Source organism: Amia ocellicauda, chromosome 17, assembly GCF_036373705.1.
Source record: "Amia ocellicauda isolate fAmiCal2 chromosome 17, fAmiCal2.hap1, whole genome shotgun sequence".
NCBI classification, from domain to species: Eukaryota; Metazoa; Chordata; class Actinopteri; order Amiiformes; family Amiidae; genus Amia; species Amia ocellicauda.
This window is the reverse complement of record NC_089866.1, coordinates 19,715,396-19,731,041: the sequence shown is the minus strand read 5'-3', so window position 1 is coordinate 19,731,041 and position 15,646 is coordinate 19,715,396. Positions and strand designations below refer to the sequence as shown.

The 15,646-nt window shown below is 39.3% G+C and overlaps 1 protein-coding gene across 1 annotated transcript in view; it reads left to right on the top strand.

Annotated features, from left to right (window-relative positions):
- Positions 1 to 12,744: 12,744 nt before the first annotated feature.
- wscd2 (WSC domain containing 2) overlaps positions 12,745 to 15,646 on the top strand; it is a 64,741-nt gene continuing 61,839 nt past the window's right edge. Inside the window, exon 1 of the mRNA XM_066689468.1 lies at positions 12,745 to 13,160. The gene's annotated coding sequence lies outside the window, so the exon portion shown is untranslated. The remainder of the gene's footprint in view (positions 13,161 to 15,646) is intronic.

Genomic DNA, 15,646 nt, shown 5'->3' with positions numbered 1-15,646 from the left:
GAATGTTCCTTGTATTCTCCTTTCAATGAATATGCCGCAATACGCATGCAGCCTACTTGAGATGAGCAGCTTAAGTATTCATTGATTGAAACGAGGAACCTTATCATACGGTGCTCGAGCAGTAGGAGCAGAACTGCTAATGAAACTCTGACTGTCCTCCTCAGAGCTGTTTAGTGCAGCTAGTACAACATGTTTTCTTGCAGATGTTGTGTAAGCTTCTCAGGGATTCTCAATTACTAATTAGCATGCTTGTATGTAAATAAACATATATACACAAATATATTTCACAGCTGGGGGGGTTCAGTGTGAAACACATAACGACTACGCCACCTCAATTGATGAGCGAGAGAGGAACTTGCAACCCCTTCGAATTCTCTCCCCAGGCAAGCTCGATCTGACCCCAAGACACAACAGCAGGAGGTAAGTAATAACAATTATTTTATTTAAACAGGTTTGGTTTGACATGCACAGGGCACAAAGGCTGTGCAAAACAAATAACAAAATAAATACAATCTGGGAAGATCACAAAGGCAATAAATACACAGATAAAACATAACTAAAACCCGCCTTTAATATTCGTGGTGCATAAAAGACTAAAATACCCTAACCTAAAGAACATAAAGAAATAATAATAATGGATCTAATACACACTATCAATATAAAACTAATCTTCCCGTAATGTAAACAGTCACACTAAGCAGTAACAGATTCAGAGAGAAACTCGCAACCAAGGATACTGTTAACTTCTGTCTCGTCAGGCAGCAGCCACCCCACAAACTACCTACAGGTAAGTGAGATGCCTACTCCGGGACATAGTTTCTGTTAGGTGCCTCCAGGGCTGTTAGCCGTTTTGGGCCAGGCAGAAGCTCGGACCGGCTCGGCACCGATTCCCCGGATTCTGGGAGAGATATGGGTCAGTTGCACTCGTACAAAAACAGTCTGTGCAAAATAAGCAAATATGAATGTCTCTTCCCTTTTCTATTTCAGTTCGTAAATCCTGGGACAGCCACCAGAGGAGAGCGAGGGAAGACAGCAGCGGTTAAACAATGCAATTGCAATTTCAGCCCTGGTTCCAGAAGGACTCTGACCGTCCTTTACCACTTTCCGTGGTTTTTGAAATGAAGTGCGCTATGTGCCATGTTTTAAATCTATTATTGTCTTAATCACTTTTCCAGCGACAGGGAGACAAGTACTTAAACACGCTGGGCAGGCCCGTCTTTCTCCCACGGTCTTTAGTTCACTCTGTTAGTTGGCTCTCCCTTCAGGCCAGGTCCCTGGCGTCTGTTGCTTCACTGTCCAATCCCCTGCTCCTTCCTCCAGCACGTGCTTGTGTCTGAAAGTGCTGTGCTGTGTCTCTTGTACAGCTCTGCTGCTAGTGTGTCCCTCCTCACTCAGTGACGGGAGCTCCCTAATTTTATAGGCAGAACAACAGGGTCAGGGGTGAATAGTGAAAAAGATCCCAACAAACGATAACTAAATAAGTGATTAAGACCAGTCACGCCCTGCTCGTGACACTCCCCCCCACTGGACCGATGGTTGTCCTGAACATCCTCCTTTCCTTTACAAAGAATCACCCCCTTCCCTATACCGCTGGGGTCTTACCCCAAAGTTGACCTGCTGTGACCTCAGGACCCCTTCTACTACTTGGACCGCTGGTACCATGGCCAACTCAGGGGTCTCTACCCCAGGCTTACCCTCCCCACCTACCTCTAGATCCAGGGGGAGGAACCCTCGGGCTGAATCTGATACACTGGGCCCCCGCCCCCCAGTCTTGCCAATATCACAAAGGGATCGGGGACCCAATGTGGTGCCAACTTGCCCTGGGCCCTCCCACCCCTCCAATGTCTGGGGCATAGTAGATGGCAAAGCTCCGGTGACGCCCAGCTCATGACATATGTTGTATTTGTGTATTTATGTTGGTTTGATACATAACATTTAATGGAATCCAATCAATGAGATTTTGATTTAATTAAACAGTGCGAGGTATGAATTTGTTCCAAGGGGATACGTTCCCTTTCATGCTCTGAGAAATCATGTCACAATGAAGTGTACAGAATTGGGGCTGTAACACTTTCCAAGGTTGTGGCGGCCGTGGAAATCCAGCCTTTCTTTTATACCCTCTCCAGTCAACACCTGAGCGGAAAGGATATGCCTTTGTGAGAAGACAGGAGACGTATTCTTCTCTGCAGCCCTTCCATCCATCATGTCAGGAGAGCGTGCTGTTCATGGAGACACAGCAGGCCTCTTCCTGTTATGTATTCGCGGCACAATGACTGATCTGAAGGCCGGGCTAGGAGGGCTTGCACTTGTTGGAGCAAACAAATGCAGTGTCAAGCCGAAGGGGGGCTGAGGTTAAAGAAGCCTGGGAGAAAGTCTCCAATTCATCCAATCAGAGGAACGTGCAATTGTGACTTCCAACGGGCAATGTCTCTGCCTATGGTGCAAGAATTTGAAAAGATAGTATAATCTCTGCTGGAAATCCACACAGTAACTGTTCCTATCTCTAGGTGTTGGCAAGGCAAATCTGGACATAATAATAATAATGAAAAGCCTCCGAAGAGGAGACATTGTTTGAATTCATAATATACTCTGTCTTATCTTCCACTCCAGCTGGTTCCCCGTGTTCCAGAATGTCCGTCGCCCCAGAGTTCTTGAGTAGTAGATTGCAAATCAACGTGGTTGGAGGTCTTTTGCAAGAAATCAAAAGATGAATGAAATGGGATGGAGTGCATTGGGATGAAATGGCACACTGTTGAAAAGAAATCTACCCACCAAATTGACCAAAGACCAAAGAAAGACAAAATAAACTATCAAATGGTTCCCAAGAGGTGAAAACTTGTTTGTGCACGAATGCTCTTTGATCTTAAAGTAATATAGACAAATATTCACTAGAACATTCCCTCCAGCATTGGGCTATAATATTTCTAATATAATCTAATGTATATATATAATGAGAACAGTTCTGATTTGAGCTGGGGAATAAAACAGTAAAATCTGTAGCTCTCCCGTGAAGTATTACTTTCAAAGCTACTAAATGAAACATAATTACAGAGCTTTTCGGTATTTTCCTCTACTTTGTGATCAATGTTCTCCCCTAAGCTTTAAAAGACTGAGCAGAGGATCAATAATGGATCGCATATGACAGTCTATTTGCGCCTGAGGCCTTGTCCATCTGAACACACTCTTCTGCTCCTTAAAACCAGTGAAATGAAACACTGATGAATGTAAATTACAAATGATGAATGAAAGTGGAAATAAGTGTAGAAAAAGGCAGCAGGACAAATGGCACTCAAGGACACATTTCCTTTTGACAAGAGCTTGGGGTGGGGGGGGCTGGTTGGAAGAATAAGTATTATTAATAGAACATCTTGTGCTTCACTATATATAAGTGAGTAGTCTCACTTTACAGATAAAACCCTAGTGTCCAAAAGATTATCTGTGAAGGTTCCTACCTACAATCATCCAGATCTTTGCACATAATTTTATTTCACCTCTTGTGAAAGGAAAATCATATGTTGTATCTTCCGGAGACACATTTACATTCGTGTTTTGTTCATATCACTGCTTTACATTTCAGACAGCTGCTCTTGTTTTGTTTTGTGTTTTTTTTTTTTTCCTTTTGAAAGCTACGTGTCGGAGAAAAGCTTTTGAGAAATCGGGCCCAATAAATCTTTAAAGACATCCATCCCAAAGTAGGTCAGTCTCAGAGCCATTTCTTTTGCCTTCTCTATCATATGTGTTTGCTAAACTTTAGTCATTCGTCTGATTTTGTTTTTGCTGTTCTCTGTCGTCGCGCATTAGGCCGGTCATCTATAAACAAAATTACAGCGTGTTTAACAGCCCAATCAATGGAATTTTAAACACCTCTGAATGACGTCTTTCTAGATTATGATGTAGAATAAAGTAACCTGTAATGATTTGGCTTCTACCGTGTAACATGTTTGCTCCGGGATTTTATGACCTTTTAACCATAAAAGTGCTGTTCAATAACATTTCTTCAAGGAAATATGTTGCAGCAAGCGGGAAAACATATGAAAATCAAATGCCTTGAGGGTACTTGGCTGTGAATGCACAAGTTGGGAATCTGTCTTCTTTGACAAGAACATTACTGCCATTCAAGCCACCACCTTTTCCATTTCGAATGAACCGTAATGGGTGATTTACTCTGGCAAATGCGTTTTAGAATCTCGAGCTTTGCACCGCATGGCATTCTTTACTGGTCATATTAAAAGTAATGTGCTGTGACTTCAAAACTCAGGCTCTTAACTCTCTGTGGTTCCTTCTTAATGTGTGCTGGATTTGTATGTATTCATTTAAATATCTGTTTTTTCCCTCCCTGCTTGAGGGAAACAAGTAGACTAGTGTGTTTAAGACCTGTAAAAGCCCGGGGACTGTATGATATTGCATGAAGGTTATGGCCAGAGCTTCCAGAGTGTTCTGTATCTCAAGCTTTTAACTTATTTACGAAAGCTTGCCAGCAGTGCAAGTTTCCACTTATAATATTTTCCCTGTAGAACCACAAGGAATCAAACAATTAAGACCTATGGAATGTGACAGTGTTTACTGGGGAATATTATTATTATTATGAAATATCACTTTTAGTGCATGCTTTCTCCTGGAATAAAACAGCCATTAAAAAAATAATTTTAAATATCGTAAGCAGCTGATCACACCTCACTGACCTCATAAAACTTGCTGGCAGCACGCATGCTGACTACCTTTTCTTCCCAGAGCAAACAGAAATACATTACCTTGGCCTACAGCTTGATCATCACTAATACCTCCCTGGCGTTAATTACAATGATTTTGCTTTCTCCACTGGGACTGAAATTATAGGAAGAGTGCAACAACCTTGCCAACGGGTGAAAATGGAAAGCTAATCCGTTTTCTTAATCCATAGACCCATATGGTCTCCTTACGATTGCAAAGTAAATAATTACTGTGTTTTTGTAATGTAAAAATAACAACCATTTACATAATGTTCTTTATTTCTCTGGTACAGCTGCAATGAAAGAATACAGATGTCTCTCCTCGTACACACAATGGGAAACTGCCATTAAAAACGTTCTTCATTCCACAAGCTTTTTTTTTCCCCTTTTAAAATTGTCTTAGATGTAAATGTGGAGTGGATTTCCCTAATTTTGCTCGACTGAACAGTACAAGGTGATAAATAGCATGCATAACACTAACCCTTTAGTATTACCCCCGGCACTGACTGACACAAAGAGGAGAAATAAATAAATGAACTGTATCTCAGCTTTCACGATGATGGTAATGCCAGCTCATTAAAGCAGGATACTAAGGGGATCCAAGCAACATGACATTTATCAGCTGTAGTTATGGGGATTTTTTTCTTTTCCTTTCCAATTTTAATACGCGAATTTATGCCGAGGTCAGATGAACAAACAATTGCCTATATTCACTTGTAAACCGATCTAACAGTTGCCAATTATGTTAATTGTGAACTCAGCTGCGGTTGACAAACTCTTGAACCGAGGATGAGGTGGGCTCTAATTCTCTCCAGGACCTTTGTGAGGAACCATGCCCTGGCAGTTATTTCATTTTCGACCTACCCCAGCTTTGTACATTCAGTCGTACATTGAAACCCAGCTCCTGGACTGGGTGAGCTGGTTGTGTTATGATGTGCCTGGATAAAAATCCTCTTGGAGTTATTTTTGGATAGCATCATACACTCCGTGGCTTCTTTCTGCTTATCGAGTGCATTTACTGTGCTCAAGAGATGATTGATTGGAGGCGACAATGCTGGATGGCAGGCACAGACAGGAGATGCTTTTTGAAATCAGCTATGCTTTATAAGGCTGTGAGAAATGTCTGTAGATTTCACTCATCAGGAAGCGCTTAGTGTGCATAATGATTCTGAGTGGCATCTTTCGCATTAGGCTGTTAATTATGCTATGGTGTTGGCTTAGTATGATGCAACATACTGTAACTTGCCTTGGTCTGTATTTGTAGTATAGGCCAGAAAACAAACAAACAAATAAACAAACAAAATAAATTAATACATTAATTACCCCCCTTCCACACATGATTTTGTCAACAAGTATTGAATTTCTCAAGGAAGGGAGCGAGGTGCAAGATATGGAATTATCTCATCCATCAAGACTGACAATATCAGCAAAAAATAAATAGAAAAAACAGATTAGACTAATGCAGAAAGCTGTTTAAAATTAAATACATCGATTTTTTTGGAAAGCACTCTGTATCTTTGAAATTCTGCCTCTTTCCTGTTTATCAGAGTATTTATTTTTGTGTCTTTTGAGTTATCATCCCTTTGAGCATCAATCATTTTGGGACCTGGTGGTGGGACAGATATATACAGCACCGCGTTCCTCCGCGGAGTTATAAGCCTTGCATGTTTATCGTGTTTGTGGGAAAATACCTGGCGGCGAACCCATTTTTGAAACTCTTTCAAAAGCCTCCCTCCTGTGATTTTGTGAATGCTGTTCTGTGGCTGAATCCTCCAGCTCTGATATGCCGTAATGCCACCAAACTGTATTTGCATATTAATTTAATAGAGGGGCCTCAGCCATATCATGTGTCTGGATTTCTACCTAATTAGATGAGTCTCAGGGAGCAGATTCAATCCAATAAATGAGAAAGACATTCAAATGAAAATTTTCCTTTACAATTACATCACAATGCATTTCAAAGCCAGGCTAATGCTGTGTTTATGCATGGTTAATGCAGGCGATGTGTGACAGGAATTCTCAAGATGTTCAGGCTGGTCGGCGACCACCAGACCGCTTCCCATCCTTAGTGCCCATTCTCTTTAAAAGGTGGGGAATATGTGGGGGTGGGAATGGCAAAATAATAGAGAAAATTAAATCACGAGAATGTAAAAGGTTCAATTGCCTAGGAAAATGAAAAAATCCACAGATTGAGTTTTGCTTTAATATCAGCTGAAGAAACACTAATTATACAGAGAAAACATTTCAGAAAGATTAGACAGTGGGAGCACTTTATAACAGTGTATTGTTTGGGATTTTGTCCATTGTGCTTAGGTCACTGAGAGAAAAACTTTACATATCTTTGGGCACAAGAAACCAAAGCCAAAATCAAAGATCTGATTCAGTGAACCATTTATTTGCTCAAATCTGTTCCTGCTATCATCTGCTCAAATAGCTGGTGGCATTTCCTTAATAAATGGTTTGTATGGTGCAAAAACCAAGAGGACAAAGTAGGATAATATCATTATGGTAAAAAAAAAACTGCATTAAATAACTATCAGTAGCTGTTAAATTCCAGCTATATGTATACTTACAACGTCATCTTCATTTTGCAGGCAACAATAATCACATGAAATATGTACATATTTTTTTAACTTGGCAAAGCACTAACAATACATCTCATTTACTATATTTTGTATAAATCAACAGCAATAACTGTAACAGAATCCTGGCATTCAAAATGAGACGCAAATGCTACTGTACACATCAAAAAGGGAGGATGCCTAGATTAGCATTTTCAAAACAAATCTTTCCTTCCTCCTGTACATTTCTAATCTGTTTAAAACATTGAATGTATCGCTCCAGGTCTGTATTTAATGAGCGTAAATCTAATTGTGTCAGCTTTCGTTTCGCAATACGATTTCCCATCACTACTACCAGCCCGCCCTGCAAACGTTACCTAGGTAAATAAATAGGCCCTGACCAAGAAAAGGTAATGTGGGAAAGTGTTCTGTAACAGTTTGACAAGTCACATCAGCACAGAAGATATTCACTGGCCTGCCATATATTAGACCTGCCACGCACCATGCAAATAACTTGCTCTTTCGTGCTAGAAGAGAAATTCATTGATAATTTTACAGTGTGATCCAGTTACTCAAAAATGGCATATTTCTGTAAAAGATAACGCTGTCACAAAACAATGCTATATTAGGATAGGAGTAAGGGAGGACCAATTTTTTCAGGTGTGTGTACAGTGTTTAAAAATGTGTTTTTAGCATTTATATATTTATTTATTTTTCTTTTTGAAAGCAGGCAATCTTTTGTAACTATATTTACCACTCTAATCCATGTTTGCCTGCATTATACCTGTGTTGTGGCTGTGGTTGGAGATTCACAGGGGGTTAATGCTGTTGGAAGATAGCAACCTAACCAGCAGTGGAGACCTGTGGTGAGACAGCGTCAAGCCCATAGAAACAAACGACTGCTCTTTCCATAGACCGCTCAGGGGCAGGTAAATTATGCCAAACCACAACACATCAAGCCTAAATCTTAAAGTAAAAGAAAACTTTACGACTGCAGGGTGTAATACAATTTGTTTAAAACTACTTTTTTTTTGGTTTGTTTTACTTATTATTTTATATACTTATATTGCAACAAAGCAGAGATCTTCAGAAGGATGATATTTACTTACTGTGTGTTGTTTGCAAAGTATATACCCCCTGACAATTCTGTCACAATTTGTATGAACATATGCATTCAGACAGACTGGAATAAAGAGACACACAAGATGGCTTTTAAAGATCTTTCCTCCAGCTCTGAGATGACAGTATATCAGAAAGAAACAGCAATTAGATTAATATCACCGCACCACTAAGAAAGAACTGGGATCACAGTAGAAACTGCAGTATATAATTAAAATGTTTGATCTTGTATTCATCTTGGGTAATGCTGGATTTTGTTGTTTTTGTAGATGTAAAGGGGATAAATGTTGCTTTGGAGTATAACCTTTTGGTATACATTTCCTGCTAGTCCGTGAAAAATATAACCGTAATAAAAACTGCGGGCTAGCGCTGCACAAATGGACTTTTGTGACACCAGCCTCTGCTATTGCCAGTGATTTTAAAGCAAGTCCTTCGTTCGCAGTGAAATGAATGAAGCATTGTGTAAGATCATGCTAGATGATACTCTTGCTTATTTATAGGTACCAGTATGTAAAAGAGACACCTGTTCCACTGTTTGAATAACCTTAATGTAAAAGCCAGTATAATAAGTTCGACACCTGGAAAACACAAGCATTCAGTGTTTCCTCAAATCATATTTTGTTAAAATTTTTGGTTTGAACAGGCATTCCATGGCGCCAGAGACTTGTCACTAGAAGTATCTAATTGTGTATCTTAAGTGTAAGTAAATACGTATCTTATTGTGTGTGTAATTAGGCCTGATTGCGACAAACATGTTTTGGTCCTTTTTGTGTTCAAATGCAAAAAAATCAATCATATTCTTGATAGAACCACAAACAAGAATAAATAAATAAATAAATAAGGACCTTTATCAGATGGATGAAGTAATCTATTTCACGGGTGTGATTTAAATATGAGAATGCAAAATGACATGTATTTTAAAGGCACTGTTATGTATGTTAATTTAAAAAACCCTCTCTCACATGGATACAGTGCAGTCAGTCCACACATGGAAAGCTAATTTGGAGTATTTGAGTAGAAAGGCACTATCTGTACACAGTTATTAGTCACTGAGCTGCTTTATTGCAGCAGAGGGGTTACTGACCTGAGTGCCCAGAGCTATGGTTGAGGAGGTTCTGGACTACCTACATTCAAAGCTAATTGTTCCTTACATATTGATATGCTTTCCCGCTCCTGTTGGGTAGCATGCTAAAACATTGATCACAGTCTCCTTCGTGATTTAAAACTAGAGGCTGGAAATGATGAGAGAATAAATTGGACAGCACTGAAAAATATATGTTTCTTCCCCACATTACATTCCTGAGAAGTTTTGGTGAGACAGAAAGCACAGATTTCCCTTGTCGGATTGCTTCATAATTCGCCCCCCACCCCCCACCCAAAAAACAACAACAGATAATGATTATGTAATTGCAATAGACTGTGATGCTGTATTGTAACTATAACAACAAGATCTTGGTGCAGAATTGTTATTGCTGTTGAAAGGGACTTTTTTGAGGAGGGCTCTTTATTTTTCAAAATACATATAAAATACTTATAATTCCTTCAGCTTTACACATTCATTATGAAGTATATATATATATATATATATATATATATATATATATATATATATGTTTCTTTAATCCGCGAACCCACTGTAAAATTGGAAAACAAATGTTCTGGCCTTTCAGATTGCAGTGGCAGTAACTGGTTTCCATGGGGCTGACTACTTATTTTAATTTACATATTCTCAAGGTCAGTTAAGGTATCCCACTGCAAAGGCTGGGATTTGGGAAGAAAAGAGCTGTGGTATCCCCAGAACCCAGACCTCAGCTATAAGATGTTCATTTATGTTTCACTTTTTGAGACTATACAGGTAATTTATACATTATTTACATTACTTATATATACAGCAGTTTGGATGAGATCAAAATACTGGTGTCTGGGAAGAAATCCCAGGCTAGATTCCAAAGTTTCATATTTACCTCCTCTGCCAAAATGTAATCTGTATTATTCTGTGGGTGAGATATTAGTGACATGGCATCTAGGAACTGAGAGAGATAACACACATAGGTTGTTACCCCTTTCTGGCATCTTATAATTGACAAGAACAGATCAGACCATCACCGGATTGCTTGTCCTGATGTGTTATGTTGATTTTCATCACATTGAACTTATGCATTTTTTCTTATTCGATTTTTAATAGAATAAAGAGAAAAATGGGGGAACAAATCTTAGCGTCAGACTGTCATCAGAAACGTGGTCAAAATATGAAACATTCACCGACACCAATATAAAAATAAGAGTCTGTTCTCTGTTTACCAGAAATAAAACTGTAGAAGTAAGTATTTCCATCGTGAAAATGTGTTTACTGTGTATGCATTCAGTATGACCTTGATTCACATTCGATTTAACGTAATTTGTAAAATCACTGCGATTATGATTAAAATGATAATAGAAAACAAAGGCATTCAGTGTTCAAAATAACAGCACGGGGAAATACACCTGTTCTAAGCATATATTTAATTAACATGCACTTTCAACTCCAATGAATGCTTAAGGCAGAGTCCTTTTCTTGGGGAGATATGATTGAGAGTCTGCAAATGTTTTCACTTTTCTATGTTAATTATTGTCACTCCTGGAACTGTACAACGTGGGGTAATATCCTGTGGCTGATGTGATTCTTTTGTCATTGACTAATGCAACATGATTGGTGTCTGTCTGGTGTCCATCTACACTTTTTGTTTCCAGAAAGGCACTTTCACACAATCCCGCGAATCCCCTTTTTAGCTACATTAACACATTCTATTGCCTGCTGATGAATAGCTAAAGCAGATAAAGTACTTCATCTGCTGATAATGTTTCCCCACTGAATTGTCACATGCTTTAATTTAGTATGTTCATTTGCTTTGCTAGAAGGTTCTTTGTGAGTGCCTAGAATGTAATGTTAAAGGTTTGCTTGGGGAACGTCTTTGATCTGGAAGGGCAAGGAGCTCGGTGCATGCTGACCCAGTCTCCGAGTTGGGCTTCAAAGTTTGTTGCCTCCAGAAGGAATGTGTTTGTTGCAAAACCACCTTAGCCACATGGTAGCACTGGGGTAGCTTCCACCCTGCGCTTTTGCAGGGAACCCTCCCTGCTTCTAAACTACTACATCAAAGCCTAATTACAAAACTACAGGATTAATTAATTTGAGTTCTGTGGGATTTATATCTTATATTAATTGCTATTATTTAGATGGATTCAGACAGATGCCCAAAACAAACAAACATTCTCAAACACTGATTTTAGCAGTCACTTGTGTCTTCTTCTTCTGTTCAATGCATTATGATATGTATACATGTGTTGCCTGGTCTTGTAAATGTTTTTTTTTTTTGTCTAACAGTTATTTATCTTACATTCCCATGCTGCTTCAGAGGAAGGATAGAAGGAATGTTAAACAAGTCAAATTATCTCCTGGATTGCGACTATAATAAGACTCACAAAGTTTTCCATTGCCATTGTGAGAAAACCCAGGTCAGACAAGGTTTGTGCTATTGAATTAATTTTATTTATACTGTGTGTAAATATTCGGATGGTGCACAATTAAAAGAAATGAACTCACTTTTCAGCACTGCTGGGAAACTATGTTATCGTTTCTCCCAGTGGACGTTTCAGAGAAAAAGAGAACAAACTGACAAGCTTTTTAGACATGAAATAATGTTGGCATTTGCATTTTTGTTCTGTGACACTAAAAGAATACAAAACAAACCATCCAACTGGTGAATACTAGTCATTAGATAAACGACTTTAATATCTATCTAGCTATAAAACCTTTCATAAAATCAGATTGCAGCTGCTAAGTACCTAGTATATCTATCTATATTATTATTCACTGATTTATATTTTATATTAGAACTGCACCGTCACTCTGCTGTCTTTTGGTCTGACTCAATCCCATGCTGTGTCTCTTTAAATACTGTAGGCAGTGCTGTAGGCCCGTGTGCTGCGCTTTACTTCAGTCTCAGTGCTGTGGATGGATGCTGGAGCTGCGGGTCTCTCTAACAGGCACTTGGGCTCCAGAGAGAGAGATCTCCCACCCGGACCGGCCACGGCACAGGAGTGGACATCGCGTCTGACCTGATCACTTGTAAGGGCTAGAGACTAGGGACTGGCACCCAGCACCCCTTTAAAAAGACTCAATTTCCCAGGCAGGACCTCAGTGTGACAGGGACATTTATTTGTTTCCCCCCCCCCCACCCACCCCCACCCCCCAAAAAAAGGACCACATCAGACGTGGTGCTGGCATTGCTTGCCCCGTGTTTCTGCAGCACCCAGTCCTCAGTGCTTGGCGCTGGCCAGTGGAGGAGGCACAGTCCAGCCGGGCGCATTTGGGAAGAGCTGCGAGAACCTGCAGACGCGCAGACGCTCTCCCTCTCTCCCCCCCTCTCTCTCTCTCTCTCTCTCTCTGATGGGAAAAGAAGTAGAATTAAGGGGAATAAAAATGGAAGTAGGACTCCAGCATGTGGATAGCCGGAGTGTCTCGGCACTGTGCATCTATTATTAAAGCCAACATCAAGATTACAACTGTGCGGGAGAGAGAAGGGGTTTTTCTCAAACTGATCCTTTTTTCGCGAGTTACTGCTGCACCGGCTACTCAAGTGCATACTGGTTTTCTTTTTTTCTTTCTGTTTTGGATTTTTTGTGTGTGTGTTGAATTGCGGGGACAGGTTTACAGGGATTTGGGCACAGTGGACCTGCTTCAGTACCGGGTCTGAGTTGTGCTCTGCGTGGGAAAGCGGACCTGTCCAAAGAGGTATGTAACCGGATCAATGACTAACGCGGGGCATGGTGTGGGAAGTGGCATGTGCAATATCCCATTCGGGGGAAGAAAAATATATGAAAGTTATTAATATTATAAAAGATATGAAACAACTCCCGGCTACTGGCATACCCAGGTGCGCAGAGCCTTGCACGCTTTTACCGGCGCAGGCGTGCGTAAGTGGCCGAATAGAGTCAAAATGTAATCTTTATTAAGATTAACATTGATCATAACATTTTCGGTAGTTTGATGTGTACCAGTTTACTATGATCTCCACCTCCCACCCGTCCCTATCGATACTTCCATTCAGATATAAATGGATTTGAGTATTCTGGTTCCCCCACAAATACACATGTCGGAGATCTATAACTTTTGCAGAACATGCATGCTGGGATCCAAGCAAGCCACTGGATAGAAAGGCATACAAGTCGCGATGGATCTTTCTGAGTATGCAGACTGCTCACCATTTGTGGTTTACAAAGTGCCAGGCTGAAAAACCAATGCACCATTGAGTTTTCTGAGAATGGTATTGAGTAGGCTTGTGTACTGGTTGTGGACCATCTGTGTGGTAAGTACAATTGTTCTTGGTCTAGGCTTTGTAAAAACAAACATCCCACACATCCAACATTAGTATGGTAAAAAAATAAAATTGTGCTTGTTCAAAATAGTATAAAGTAAGCTTTCATCTGCACATTGTATAGCTGCTTAATAATACATGTGTAAAAGACTTATTTCAACTGTTGTAGTTCAGTTAATCAGCTAACAAATCTATTCTAAAAAGATATTACTACTTTGCAATATCATGTATTATTTTATTTATATTAACTTAATGTGCTGTGTTGTTGGAGCTATCAATTGTATAGTAAATATATACTAAAATAGTATAAACAACCACCTTTAATGGACCTAGTTCCCGGACTGATTATATACACGATCAATGAATCTCTGCGTCAAACGCAATTGATTGTATGATCACCAAAGGTGTGGGGTTAATGAGTATAGGTTAAAAGGTAAAGATCTTCTATACATAAAAAATAACACCTGATATAGAAAGACACCGTTGCATTTTACAAGGGATAAAGCACTAGCCTTTTGTGTAAAATGTTTACCAGGCTTTCAAAACTACCTTTTATAATTTAGAAGGATGGTGTATTGAAATATATGTTCTCCTCTGTTTTGAAAGGAAATAAAGATGCAGAAAAAGATATTGGACAGTTAAAGGGACTGTTTGAATGGTTCTTGTGTTATATAGCTTTAATTTTCTCTTAGTAATTAAGATGATTCTTCACTTACAGTTATTACACTTGGTTCAGATTTTAATTTAGAAAAAGAAAAAGATTGGGCCTGTTGTGTGATTTAAATACCACCCAAATATACTTGAGCCCTGGAATAAATGTAATTTAACTTGTTTTGCTGACATGCCTGTATGGTAATGATGTCTAAATAGCAGATAGATTTGAGAAGCTGCTCTCTTTCCTGTCAGCTTTCCTCATAGCTTGAAATTACTGGGTTTTAAATAGAATGTTCCTGTGATTTTCTTTTTTTTTTTTTTTTTTTGCACCACATGGGCTGCTTTGGCACTGGCAGTAATAATTATTTTATTATTAATAATACTACTTTAAAAAATAGTCTTCAGTGCAAGTGTTGTCCAGATGATGCTGTGGTTTGGCACTTTTGTACAGAGGTCTGTCCGAAGGGCTTTTTTTGATAGACAGCCAAAGCTGCAAAATGGACACATGGCTCAGCATAAGAAACCTCTGGGGTATGACAAGTCCTGCTGCACAGGGCTGTAGTCCATATCCCTGTCAGAGGGGTCTGGGACAATCCGATTACCTGGTGGAGAAAATACCTTTCAATTTAGCACGTATCTTGCATGTTGCTTTAAGATAAAAAAGAATACTGCATACACCTTTTCACCTCTTCAGTTTATTTTATTTTTTATTGGTGCATATCTCCTACTGTCCTTTCTTGGGAAATTGCAGCACTGTTAGAAAGTATCCTTTTCCTTTATCTTGGAGTTTAAACTTTGACACAAGTAAATCTATGACTTGCGTTTTGTTTTTAGCGTCAAAACGTTTTATTAGTGTAAAAGGTATTGGCAAACATCAAAAGTGTCATAATAAATAATAGACTTATTATTATTATTTTTTTAATTCGACTTTATATTTGCTTATCAGTGGAAATTCTCATGAAGTTAAAGCCTCTGCTCAGCTTTCTTCAGAAGCAGTCCTACCCTTATGGGTTTGGGGCTGTAGTGAGTGTAATTGGTTGTGTGTACTATTTTGCATGCTAATGTCTTTTTCCAGACGCTTGAAACAATCAGAGAAAGGAAAGTTTATTTTAGTTTCCTTCCAATGTTTGGGGTTAAGTGTTCGAGCCCGTGGATATGTTGTATGAATTAGCAGCCTCTCGCTTTGATAAATGAAGTCATTATGTAGCTAACTGTCTTGTACAATAGCTATTCTGTACTGTATAATGGC